The sequence below is a fragment of the Lissotriton vulgaris genome, chromosome 10, assembly GCF_964263255.1.
Source record: "Lissotriton vulgaris chromosome 10, aLisVul1.2, whole genome shotgun sequence".
NCBI lineage: Eukaryota > Metazoa > Chordata > Amphibia > Caudata > Salamandridae > Lissotriton > Lissotriton vulgaris.
Window position 1 is genome coordinate 972,103,957 of NC_141698.1, and position 13,636 is coordinate 972,117,592.

Sequence of the window (13,636 nt, forward strand, 5' to 3'; positions counted from 1 at the left end):
AAATTGCCTCCTGCTACACCATGTAAAACCACGTTATAATTTAAACAGCAAGAGAACATAATTCGGCCCTCACAAAACAACTGTAAAGTAAACTCTCCCCTTCCTCAGACAGCAGGTGCAAGCAGGGCGTTAACAGTTTCTTTTGGGCAGAGCACTTCCTGGTCAGCCGTCAAAGTGTTAATGTATGCAGATCGCAGCCTTTGTGTTTTGGCTGATCACAGAGGTGAGCCTCAAGTTAGGAATGAAAGAAACACCTCCCCTTCCCCCAACCACCAAACACAGGTTGGTTGAAAGAGTGAAAACCACTCTTGAACACATAATACGACACTGAATTTAACAAGGCAACCGCGGAAGACCCATAGTTTGTTTTGCGTGTGACAATTTGTGCCATTAATAGGTCTTTGCAGTCTACCAATAACCACATGATTATGTACTAGAAATTCCAGGGTGACAACACAACAACTAAAGTCAATAGTTCTTGATACATTTTATTTTTTGTTAGTGAAGCAAACGAGAGGGAGGGCGTTGGTGCACTATATGCTGGCAAATAATTCAAGTCTAGTTATTCATCCTTCAATGTAAACATTGCAGGTCTAAACTTCCAGGACTGAAACCTTTGCAGGTTTATGTAGCAGAAACTTGACCCGAAGGCATTGGAGTGCTTTAGCATCAGGTACGTTACACAAGGACACATTCATGTTCATAGCCACAGGGAGAATAAGTGACGCCCAAAATCACAGGGTGTTGAGCTGACGCTGAGCGCCGAGAATCGAACCAGGATCCCCATTTATGGAGTCGGCATCCTCTTCCTTTGATTTAGCATAAATAGCTGAGCACAGGAAAATAAAGCATCGAGCCTCGAATGTACATTTCACTCAAGACAGTAAGAACGGCCCAGGGGAGGAAAATAGAGAGGGAATGGGGGAAATAGTTACAGGATCATAGGGAGAAATGGGCACAGTCAGACAAAACAGAGAGAGATGGGGAGAGATACAAGGTGAGTCAGAGATTTAGGGAGAGAACGACGTGGTAAAAGTCATGGAGACAAACAAAGAGATAGGGATAAACAGGAGAGAGAGATTTAGAGATAATGAAAGTAAAATAAAACCAGTGAGAGAAATAGACAGGGAGAGAGAAAGTCAGAGATATAGGGAGACAAGGGGAGGGCACAAGAATGACAGGAGAGGCAGATAAATTAAAACTAGTGAAAGGCACCGAAAGTTAGAGATACAGAGATAGACATGGAACAAGAAAGAAAGACAGAAACAGAGAAAGACAAGAAGGGAGAGAAAATAAATAGGGAAAGACAGCCAAATATGAGACATATGTGAGTCAAGGAGAAACAGGGTTAAAATTGGTGAGAGAGAAATAAAGCCAGATACCGTCATAAGAGGGAGAGATAGGTAGAGAGACAAAAACAGTGGGCGAAAGACAGAAACAGATGGAAAGATAAGAAGAGAGAAAAAAGAAAAAGACAGGGAGATATGTGAAATCGAACTGGAGTGAGGCAGTGGAAGAGACAGTAAAAGACAGGGAAAGAGTAAGACAAGGAGAGGGGTGGGTTGATGAAACATACTAGAAAGACAGGAAGGAGGACAGAAGCAAGAAAGGAAAGACACACTGAACTGAATCTAAATGCATTTCTATCTAAAGCTATTTGTCCATTAACCTCTATCCCATCCTCTCTTGATCCCTCTACCTGTAACAGAGACATCTTTAGCTACATAGATCGGTCTTTGTCTATATATGTTTCTCTTTCAATCTAGCCCTAGTAGTGCATCTGTCCATCTATATATCCCTCTATTTGTATGTACATCTGTACATCTGTCAGCCCACCCCTCTAGCTAGTTGTAAATCTGTCGATCAGTCTATCTATCTATCTATCTGATTTATCAAAATTGTATCCACTATACATCTGAAAGCACTTTCGGAAATGAGATCCCTGGCTACACAATTGGGAATGGGTGAATTTCACCCAGTAAGTGACGTACAAAAGGGGATGGCAACCTCCCTCAGGCATCAGGAGCACAGATTTTAGGAAGGTAGGAACAGCCATGGATTACAACCATGCTGAGATTTCGGAGATAGTCAACACCAGCTTAACGCAATCGGACCCATCATGCTATGCAGTGCAAGCAATGGATCCCACTATGCATCAATTCAGTACCCGCCATCCCACCCACATGAAGCCAAGCACACTCCAGACCATCAAGTTGGCAAGACCTGTTGTGTCCAAAACATTACATGTACATAGAGTGGGCTTTGGGACAGCCACTTGCTCGTGATTGGACAGCCATTGTTGTTTATATCAGATGTCTTGTTTCATTTTTTTTCTTACTGTTCCTGTGTTTGTTCCACCCAGGGGCATTTTGATCTCAGTGTTGTGAGTGAATGTTTTTTATCCTTCTTCCGCATGCTTGAGTAGCTGTTTTTTATTTCTGATTTACCATTCCATGGAAGTGCAGGTATTTCCTTTGTGTCTATATTTATTGGTTTACAATGGGCTGGTATCTGCAAAATGCTTCTGCGCCATTTGCTTCCTTCTGTATAGTGCACTCTTTTATTTTCACTTTATTTACATTTGAATTTACTAATCTAACATGGTTGTCCGCCTTGTTAGATTAGTACATTAAAAGCGGAGGCTTGTGTCATGACACCTTGTGTCGTAAAGCACATTCACACATGCATTAGGGCACATATCACGGCGCATGCTTGTGCATGTGGCATATTGCAGGACACCTTAAAATGAGGTTTCTTTAATAAAAACCCTATTGCAAGATTGTGAACCATACATCTGTTAGTATGTGGTGGCCATCATGTTCAACTCCCCACATAGGTAGTAGTTGTGATATTCATATCCAAGACATGCAGAAATAGTGTGTGATGAGAGTAATGGGCAGGTCCCCATGGAGATAGTATGTTATAGTGTTCTTATTCAAGACATGCTGAGAGAGTGCGCTGATAGTCGTGCAAGTCCCCACACAGACAGAGTGGGATTACTCTAATGACCAGATTGTCTCAGTACATGATAAAAGTCATGTTCAAACCTCCCCACAGATAGTATGTGAGGAAAGACAAGTTCAATGTCACACATATATAGTATGATAATCAAGTTCATGTCCCTGAAGAGGTAATAAGTGATTACAGTAATGCTACGGCCCCCACTGAGATAGTCTAATGATAGTCAAATGATTGTCCCCTCAGAGTTTATGCATCATGATAGTAATCGCCAAGCCACTTCCGAGACCATGACAGACAGTGAGATGGAGGCCTTTCCTGCGTGGGGACATCAAGGAAGATGAACTAGCAATGAACTGGATAATATGAGTAAGGGGAACGATATGCATGATGATTGCTTTCCAGTTAAATATTATAAATTGAATAAAGTAAAATTGGTACCACTATTATACAGGTGTACACGGATACAGTGGTGTTTTTTCTAGGCTTATGAGCTGGCAATCACCTTAGAACCATTATACACATACAGTGGCACGTAACAAATGAAGCAAATGACAAACTAGCAATATTGCTGGTTGAAGAAAAGGCCTTTGACTATGTAGAGTGCAGGTATCTATTCATGGTAATAGGTAAATTGAGTCTGTGCAGGGATTTCATTGAAAAAGTGCAGAAGCTATATAAAGTGACTGTGACTTAGATAAATTAATTGTTTAATACTTGTTTTTATGAAAGTATTTTAGAATTAGTATTTATTGTATAGCGTTAGGGTCAAAATGCTTTTATGACTGCTGTCGAATAAAGCTTTGAAAATTGAAATTGAATTGAGTTAGATAAACCTTTAGAGCTTTATCTCACAACCGTTCCTCGTCCTAAGGGGCACTAGAATGGTCTGTCTTCTGTCCCCACTCTTATTTTTCTAACTCTGTTTTTATTTGAGATGGCAATCGCACAAAGCAGTGACATATGGAGCACAATGACACTTCTGTTTTATGCAGATGGTACTGTGGTTGCACTTGTAACGATCGAGGTTTCCGAATCAACATTAATATCCTGATAACTTTTTTACAAAATTAACTGGTCTGTTTGTAAAGCTCTGGCCATGACAAAAACCACAACAGCAGCATTACTAGGAGGTACTCCCATTAAGTAGGAACCCTTATGCTTTAAGTACATAGGCTTGAATCAAGAGACTCGAGAATATGGTTAAATATAATATAATTCCCTACTGAAAAAAAGATCAATGATTCCTCATTCTTGATGACTTTACAGTTGTAAATGTGGGGGAGGATACAGATGGTAGAGATGATGATAGCCTCATGGTATAGCAATATAGTCAGAATGGTTCCCCTAAAGGCTCCTCCTGAGCTAGAGAATCATGCTAGGAAAATTAATTAGCTTGTGTATGGGGAACACAAGACCTAGACCGAAATCACCAAGCGTTCACGTGCCCCAGATGACCAGATGCCTTAGACTTACACATTTGCGTATGTTTTGTGTTTTGGCCTACCAAATGGCCTGTGCTGTGTATATACTATGTCCTGCACTGACCACTGCTATGGATCATATAAAAAGGGCTATACTACCTCTCGAAGAAGGAAGAGTGCTTTTTTCTACAGTATCCTTGAAACTTGTAATGGCCAAATACGCTAATACAACACTTCTTGTTGTAATACCCAAATACTATTTGTTGATGATGTACTTGTGGGCACAATCATAAAAACATTTGAGACCCTTAGCAGTGATTTTTCATTTCTGCGTTCCCAGTTTTGGGAGTACAGACAATTCTTGTACTGTCTTGGGCATGTGCCTGACATGTAGGATCTAATCTTGGAGACCTCTCTTAAGTTGCAATATTTGAGGAAGTAGAGCACCTCCGTAGGCAGGGTCTTTAGCATTTATGATGTAAGGATTGGCCTGTTTTTGATGCAGACAGCTGCCAAACTTATATCATGATTGGAAAACCACACCCAATGTAACTTCACACATAAGACTTGGGGGGACTTCCTAAATTCCCATGAAAAAGAGCTACGTGAGGTGTGCCTTAATTGAGTTAGTAATAGATTTTGCATTCTTGGCATTGGTCGTCAGCCCACTTCCAAACACCACTCAGAATTCTAGTGGTGCTTTCGACTGGGGTGTGACATACTACATATTATATGGAGATCCCAAACGCTGATACAATAGTGGGTGTGAATTTGGGGAGATGTGGTTATAAACCTTGAGTTAGATGAGCCCCTAACTGCAAATATTGCACTGGTAAATGACAAGTGCATTTCAGACTTTCCTATATCTTACCGGGACGATTATCCACTTAGTTCATGGTGACCAAAATAGGCACTTGAAATATTGGAAGACAACATGTTTTACTAAATACAAGACATGGTTAAAGGATATGTTTGATATGATGTCCTAGAAAGTTTGCACATGTTTTGATCACATTTACTATCCTGGAGCGCCCTCCAGCGCAAGTCGTTGTAACGACTTGCGTGGTAAAAGTAGCGTAGTAACAGCACCGCGTTGTAAAAAATGCGTGCTAACCGTTGTATACCTTTGCAAGTCAGTGATGTAAGCAATAGAAGAGAGAAATTTCTGGCTATATTCTTTCAGCTGTGCAGTGTAGTGCTTGTGATATTCATGAGACATAGGATTTACTGTGGAAGAACTCAGTGGATTGTTCTGGGAACCTATGGTATGCCACTAACTGAATACTATATATATAACTTACAGTAATATGTTGGCCATTCTTTCGATAACCTGCGTAGATGCGTTGATTGCTACTTATGACGACTGGATTGATTTCTTCCTAGAAGGATTTCACTTGAGCAACCTTAGGCTCAACACAGAAAGTGTAAGACATTTGCAAATACACACAATGATGAATAAATAACACTAACAAAACTCAAGAAAGAGATCCACAATAGTTTATAAAAATAGCAAATCCATACTAATATCGTGTGCTGTGGGCGTGTTCTGGGGGTGCGGCATTACGAAAACGTGTGGTACGTTCCGCCCTTCATGCCATGTCTCATATCCTGTGCTGGGGGCGTGGGCGTGTCCGGGGCGCGGCATCACGGAAAAATAAATTAAGCGTACATTCCAGCTCCTGGTGTGCTTGCCCCGCGCTCCCAGTGCCGTGCACCTGCTTTACTGTATGTAGGTCATGCATGGCGTTATTCACAAGGGCCGGAAGGAGCGCAAACAGGGGCCATTGTGCAGGAAATCTAATCTCGCCTTTTCGTCCGGTGACGCCTGATGCGCACACTGGAGATTTACCACTTCTGTTGCGCACAGGCCTCGCGCGACGCACATCTGGAAACAAGGCCCGCCTCCACGGAAATAGCAAGAAGGGGCCTATCCCTCCCACGGTAAGTACATTGCTGGCACGGCGGGCCACATCTCCAGCAACATACTCACATTGTTTCACCACCCATTTGAAAAATGCACAGGTCTCTCTCATTGATGGCCAGCACAAGATACACTTTTAGACGCACCTCCCGCCAGAAGTTCTATGGAGGGCGCTCAAACATTAGGATTTAGGCATTTGTTATGGTCATTTTTATTGGGCAATATTTCGTGTTCTGGGGGCGTGGCCAATGGGCACGACAATCGGCCGGCAGCAATTCATACCCAGACAACGTCTGGACGGGCTGCTAGTATCTTTATACAAGTTTAGGCATCAGAGAAAAATCATTCAGGTAAGAACATTTTCAGATATAAATTCTTTGCACTTTAAAAAGTGCAATTTCTGAGTTTTGCTATGCCATCCTATGGAAGGAAGAACAAGTTGTGCACAAAGGTATTTTACTACGACTTGCAAGACCAATCTCCAGGAGTAAAGGTGAGTAGTGGGCAAGGTCCAAGGCAGCATCAACAGAACACCATAATTGGCAATGGACTCAAGTTCTGGAGGACTGGAGAATCTTGTTGGCCCCACTGGCCCACTTCAACTCGGGCCGAAGGCAACGGATGCAGTGGCTGATTCAGATGTTGGGTTTTGGTTGTTCCGGAGGCCTCAGAGACTTCTTTTTGGAGTTTATGCTGAACAGGTCTGCTATTCACGGATGTCTTGAGTCATTTTCAAAGACAAGAAGTCCTCCCAAGTTTCTGGAGTCACAGCTGCAGGACATGTCGACTATGGAACATTTTTCGATGAGGGCTGCAGACAAGCTTCTCTGCTTTTGCAGCTCGGTGGTGTCCTCTCTCTTATTAGGTCATCAGGATCCAATTGTCTATCGCCAGGGACTAACCTAAATACTAAATTTAGAGTTGCTATCGGAGCAAAGGGTGGCAGTCCATGGACTACTGCCCCTTGGGTCTATGCCTCCTCTGAAAACGAGGCATAACACTGTCCCAGAATTCCCAGGTATATCATTGCAAAGATAGCTACCTCTGAAAATCTATGTCCACCTTGCACCTTAGGGGTGGTACTAGCCTGGGATGGCATGCCTACCTGACTAGCTAATTGTCCCCACCTGTCCAGATGCCAAGTGGGCTCTGGACACGGGTTGTGGCTTCCTCTCCTGGGAGGGGAGGCAGATTAGCATTCCAAAGGCGGTGGCTCCTTTGAAGCTCCCCAACCAAAGGAGGCTAATCAGCAGGTCATCCTGTGGGAGGGGGTGATACACCCTCTCCCCGGACAGGCTTTTGTTCTTGAACTTCTGAAAGCAAAAGGGGCTCAACCTAGGAGGTCATGAACTTGTCTTGGTGGCAGGCTGGCAGAATTCAGGCAGCAAGCACATAAGATGCAGCCTGCAATGGTAGTTGTGCATGTGCTTGATGAGGAGAAGCACAATTTGTGCTGCTGCCCTTGGGGAACCCTCCATTAGTACACGGGGCTTACAGTCGTACATAAAGTTTTGCCAATTGGGGAAACCATTGTACAGTTATTGGGAAAGAACACTGGTACTGGGAACCTGGTTAGCAGGGACACAGTACACCCCAGTCAAAGTAGCATCACAAAACCAGAAAAAAAGTGGGTGATACGGCAACAAAAATCCAGTTTACCACATCCAGGGTGTACCAATTGGCAGGTTTGGTGGATATGAGCATTTTGGCTGATCTAGGGTGAGACAGTTGGATGCGCTGGTGATCCAGGCATTGAAGTACTCTACTGCTTGGCCCAAGTTGGTCGTGTTGTTAGGCTGTGTGATGCTGAGAGCGTTGATCCACTGGTTCTGAGTGACACTGGCCCAACTGTGGAGTGGGGCACTGGGGCAGTTGGGGGTGGTATGGGGGGGTCCATCGAGGGTGAAGTGTATGATGGAGTGGTCTGACCAGGTGGCTTCTCTGGTGTGGCTGTATCATATTCTGTTGATGGACATGAAGATGGGTTCTAGCGTTTGTCCTGCTTTGTGTTTGGGGTATGTAACCAGTTGCATGAGTCCAAAGTTGTCTAATCTTTCCAGTAGGTCAGTGGAGTTGGTGTCAGTGCGGTTGTCCAGGTGGAAGTTGAGGTATCTCGGGAAGACATAGGGCCCGATTCACAAAATTAATCTGAGGCAAAATCCTAACTTTACGACTTTCGGTACTCACAGAAGGCATTTAGGAGTAGTAAAGTTAGGATTCCTAACTTTACTACTACAAAACTGAGAAAAATTCTAACCTTATGACTTTTGGTATTCACAAAAGGGATTTAGTAGTAAAGTTAGGAATCCTAACTTTACTACTACTAAATGCCTTTTGTGAATACAAAAAGTCGTAACCTTAGGATTTTGTCTCAGATGACTTTAGTGAATCGGCCCAAAGTGTTCAGATTCTATGGTGAGTGTGTTGTGTGACCTTACAATAGAAATATACAAAAATGGTGGAGATTCTGGCATGGGCTTTTTTCTGACATAAGTGTCTCCAAGTGGTACTTCATTCAGCATGTGTAGTGATACCGGGGCCTGAGCATGTAAGAGACTCACTCCCCTCAATTATGATAGTGTTTTACAGCATAGCCTTTAAGCATTGTGGTCTAATATACATGCTTTTCTAAAAGTCCATTGCATCCCAGACTCAACTATGTAGTTAGGGCGCCATGGAGAGGTCACCAGACAGCTGTCCAGTTGAGGTAATCACTAGTAGGGCTTTCTATCGAAAGTTTTTTTTCAAAGTACAGAATGGAGCAATTATGTGTGCCAACGTCAGGTTTGAAGATGTTAATCAAATGTCTTTTTCTAAGTCCAAAGAAATTTGAAGACTGAAATTGTTTTAATTATCTGAGTACTGCACCATTGAAAGCACAGGCATAAGAGATTGTAAAATACACGATCAGCCATTAATTTCTTGAAATATGTTGCTTATATTGTAAAACGTTTCAGACAGAAATATGTTCAGATATTTCTCTGCCATTAGAGTAGAACAGGAATATACTTTAGTAAGAGGTGCATTCTCCTCCCCTTCAAACACCTGGCTCCATCACGTGAGGAAGAAGTGATTTCAGAAGGAGACCATGGTTTGGCCACACTTTGTGGAGATGACTCTTTGAGCCTTGTTGTGCTGACTGGATATATTCAAAATCTGCATGAAAGCTCCCCAATGAAACTGTTGTCAGCACTTACAGACACTTCACTAAGCAAGGTAGCAATATTAATGTTTATATATTTAGACTTCCTAGAATACATACCAGTTCCATTTGTCTTAAAGCATTCCAGCCTTTAGCCCTAACAATAGTCAATGGCACTGGCTCAATGCACATGGTCTCACAGGGTTAGGAACTGATCAGAGCACCTCAAACCAACTGTTTCTATTTTGCTTCCTAAATGCTTGTATAATTAGCACTTCTCAGCTACTCCACTACCCTCCCGACCTGTCGCAGACTTGAATAAGGTCCATTTAGATGAGGGCTTTCTGATACTTTACTGCACTAGTTCCAGGCTATCTCAAGCTAGTTGCTGTGCACATACTGTCCTGGAGAGGTTCCACTGGCTGAATCTATCTGTCTATCTAAAGGGTTTGATATGTGCCAGTCGCTGGCTTCTGGAGACAGTGTTTGCTTTAGCTGGGCCCTGGCTCACTGCCTGTCCTGGGCCCAGTTTTTTGTCAAAAACGCATCTAGATTCTAAATGCTGCTGAGGAGGACAGTGTTGTGTTAGAAAATAGATTGATTTGTGACCTTGAATACATTTGTAATCACATGGCAGCAGTTAAGGCAGCTTCCAGTTCAGTGCAGTCCATAGAAAGGGTATATTTATGTATTCTCCTATATGAACATAATTGCTTCGTTCAACTTGTGATGAATGTCACTCAAAGAGTCATACACATTGCATTTAAATGTCACAAAAGACCACTGAAATCCATGAAATGTTTCAAATGATCTAACTGAAAACTTAGCAGCTGTGGACATCTGAAAGTGAGAACCTTTGGGATGTTTTGTGGATGTACGTCAGTACCACGCGATTTTTTAGATCACGGTACTTTACAACGCTGCCATTACAACGCAAGTCGTTACAACAACTTGCGTTGGTGTGCGCGGATTGAGGATTATTATAATTTTATATTCCAACACCAGCCCACGTAACAGTAGGGAAGGTGTTGGAATATAAAATTACAATATTCCTTATCCAACAGCGCCATCCAGCGCAAGTCGTAGTAACGACTTGCGTTGTAATGGCATCGTTGTAAAGGTAGTGCGGTGTAAACACCGCGTTGTAAACGATGTTTCCCATGTTTTGTTCATGGACTCAATTGAGAAACGTTGTCCATCTTTCATTTCAGCAACAATCAACAGAATAACATGAATGGCTTTTTAAGAACACTTATATACATATATATATTTAGTCCCAACCCATAAATCTCAGGCAATTTGCAGACTCTATGTGATCTGCTCACAGATGCCAAATGCTCAGAGCGGGCCTCTTTAGAAAGATTAGTTCACTCTGTAGTGCTACCTGCCAAGGTTAAAACTTGGACAAATTACAGTAAGCACCCGTCAAAAACATACCAGCCTTGCACAGTGACTCTACTATCAGGCGCGGTTCGTCCATTGGGGTGTGGGGGCGTAGTCAGACCGCCGGACGGGCGTCATGTTGATTCATTGACATGATGGTACAGACGGCAACACAAGTACGCATGCGTGGGGACGGAGGGTGAATTTTTACCCGTGCCCACGCATGCGCACTTGTGTTTTGGCGGCATTGCGCATGCCCATCAGGAGCCCTAATGGGCGTGCTGCGGGCGAGAGGGAACCTGTGCCCCTGGCGCCAGGATTGGCCAGGGGCGCTGTGTGCCTGTGATGTGTGCGGGACCGGCAGCAAGGTAAGAGTGTGTTTTTCGGTGTTTAGCTTGCACAAATGACTTGCGATAGTTCAGTGTGTTAAAGCATCTGCTGCAGAAATGTGTAAATACATGAATGATGGATGGATGCAGGGTGGGTGCATTATTGATTGTTCGGTGGATGGGTGCATGGATGGATGCATGCATGATGGGTGGATGGATGCATGAATGATGGATGCAGGATGGATGGGTTGGTGGATGGGTGGATGCATGAATGAATGATGTATGAATGCAGGATGGATGGGTGGATGGATGGGTGGATGCATGCATGATGGGTGGATGCATGATGGATGGATGGGTGGATGGATGGATGCATGAATGATGTATGGATGGATGCATGGATGCATGCATGATGGGTGGATGCATGATGGATGGATGGGTGGGTGGATGGATGGATGGATGGATGGATGGATGGGTGGGTGCATGAATGAATGATGTATGGATGCAGGATGGGTGGATGGATGGGTGGATGCATGAATGATGTATGGATGGATGCATGAATGATGTATGGATGGATGCATGCATGATGGGTGGATGCATGATGTATGGATGGGTGGATGGATGGGTGCATGAATGAATGATGTATGGATGCAGGATGGTTGGGTGGATGGATGGATGGGTGGATGCATGAATGATGTATGGATGGATGCATGCATGATGGGTGGATGCATGATGGATGGATGGATGGGTGGATGGATGGGTGGGTGCATGAATGAATGATGTATGGATGGATGCATGCATGATGGATTAATGCATGATGGATGGATGGATGGATGGATGGATGGGTGGGTGGATGGATGGGTGGGTGCATGAATGATGTATGGATGCAGGATGGTTGGGTGGATGGATGGGTGGATGCATGAATGATGTATGGATGCATGCATGCATGATGGGCGGATGCATGATGGATGGATGGGTGGATGCATGAATGAATGAATGATGTATGCAGGGTGGGTGGTTAGATGGATGGGTGGATGCATGAATGATGTATGGATGGATGCAAGGTGGTTCGGGCTCGTTCACTGCGCTCGATCGCTGCGGTGCAATATGCAAATTAGTTTACGCCTCACCACTTTCAAATGTCACCAGCCGCCCCTGTCTACTATATACCTCCTGTTGCAACCTACCCCTGCAATTGAGCTTTCCTCACATCTCAGTTTCTATACAAGGCAGAGCAGACCATCACACTCAGAGTGGCTTGTGTGAACTCCTTGGCATATCAAGAAGCCGCATGGACACAGGCTGCAGGGCACCAGGTGCATACGATGGATTCAGAGCGCTCAAAGCAAGTTTTTTGATCCCTGTGCATCCGGGTCTTTTACTACCTCCCTCCTAAGCATGCATTTCAAGATACACATTTGAAAAGCTTTAAGAAGTCTTTCTGCGTGGAGTATTGCAAAAAAACAGGGGGGCAGATTTACAAGCCCCTTGCGACACTTTTGCGCCGCCATTGCGTCACTTTTGTGACACAGCGGCCGTGTAAAAAATGCGGGCAATTTACAATGTGAGGCATCTAGGGAGATGAGTCACGTTGTAAAGCCCTGTGTCACAGTATATCTGCATCAAAAATAATGTATGCAGGGTGGGTGTTCCCACGCAGGAAAGCCTCAAGTGACGCAGTGAAATCTACAACATTTCACTGCGTCACTTCTAGGATGCCACTGCGTCTAAACCTTATGCCTGATTGAAGCAGGCGTAAGGAGTGACACAGTGTATTGGGAATAGGCCTCAAAATGCATTGCTGGAGTTGTGCCGTGCTTGCGACATGACTCCAGCAATGCGTGACTTTTCCCCCAACAGATACGTCAGAATTTGACGCATCTGTCAATCCTTGCTCCATGGTGTGCCATATTGTAAATATAGCGCATCCATGGTGGCGCAAGGGTTCCTCAGGGTGGTGCAGGGAAAGTGACGCATCTATACAGATGCGTCACTTTCTTGTACATATACCCCAGGATGTTTTATTTATGTATGGCCTTTAAACATAGGCTTCATTTTTGTACTCCAAATTTGTGTTTAACATTACAGTGCTAGCCGTTGTATTAAAGTGCACCAGTAAAGAATATTGCACAGGGAACACCAATGGTCAAACCGGCCCTCAAGATGGCAATTGAATATAGGCATGCAACAGCTACTTGTGCAGGAACACGTAAGTAGACATACATCACTGAATTTCTTGTTTAAAGAGAAGACAGAAGAAAAAGTAGATCTCTCCAGTAACACATCCTGAAAAAGTCTATTAGAGACGTGCTTATATAAGCTCATATTACACATAAAAGTGCTGCTGCCTGGATAAAAGGTGTATTTTGTTCACCTACAAGGTAATGTTTAAAAAAAACAATGAATTGTCTGTGCACATGAAGTTCGGTAGTACTCTTCAAAATCCTACATTTGAACTTCAGGCCGCGATTTTGGAAAGCTA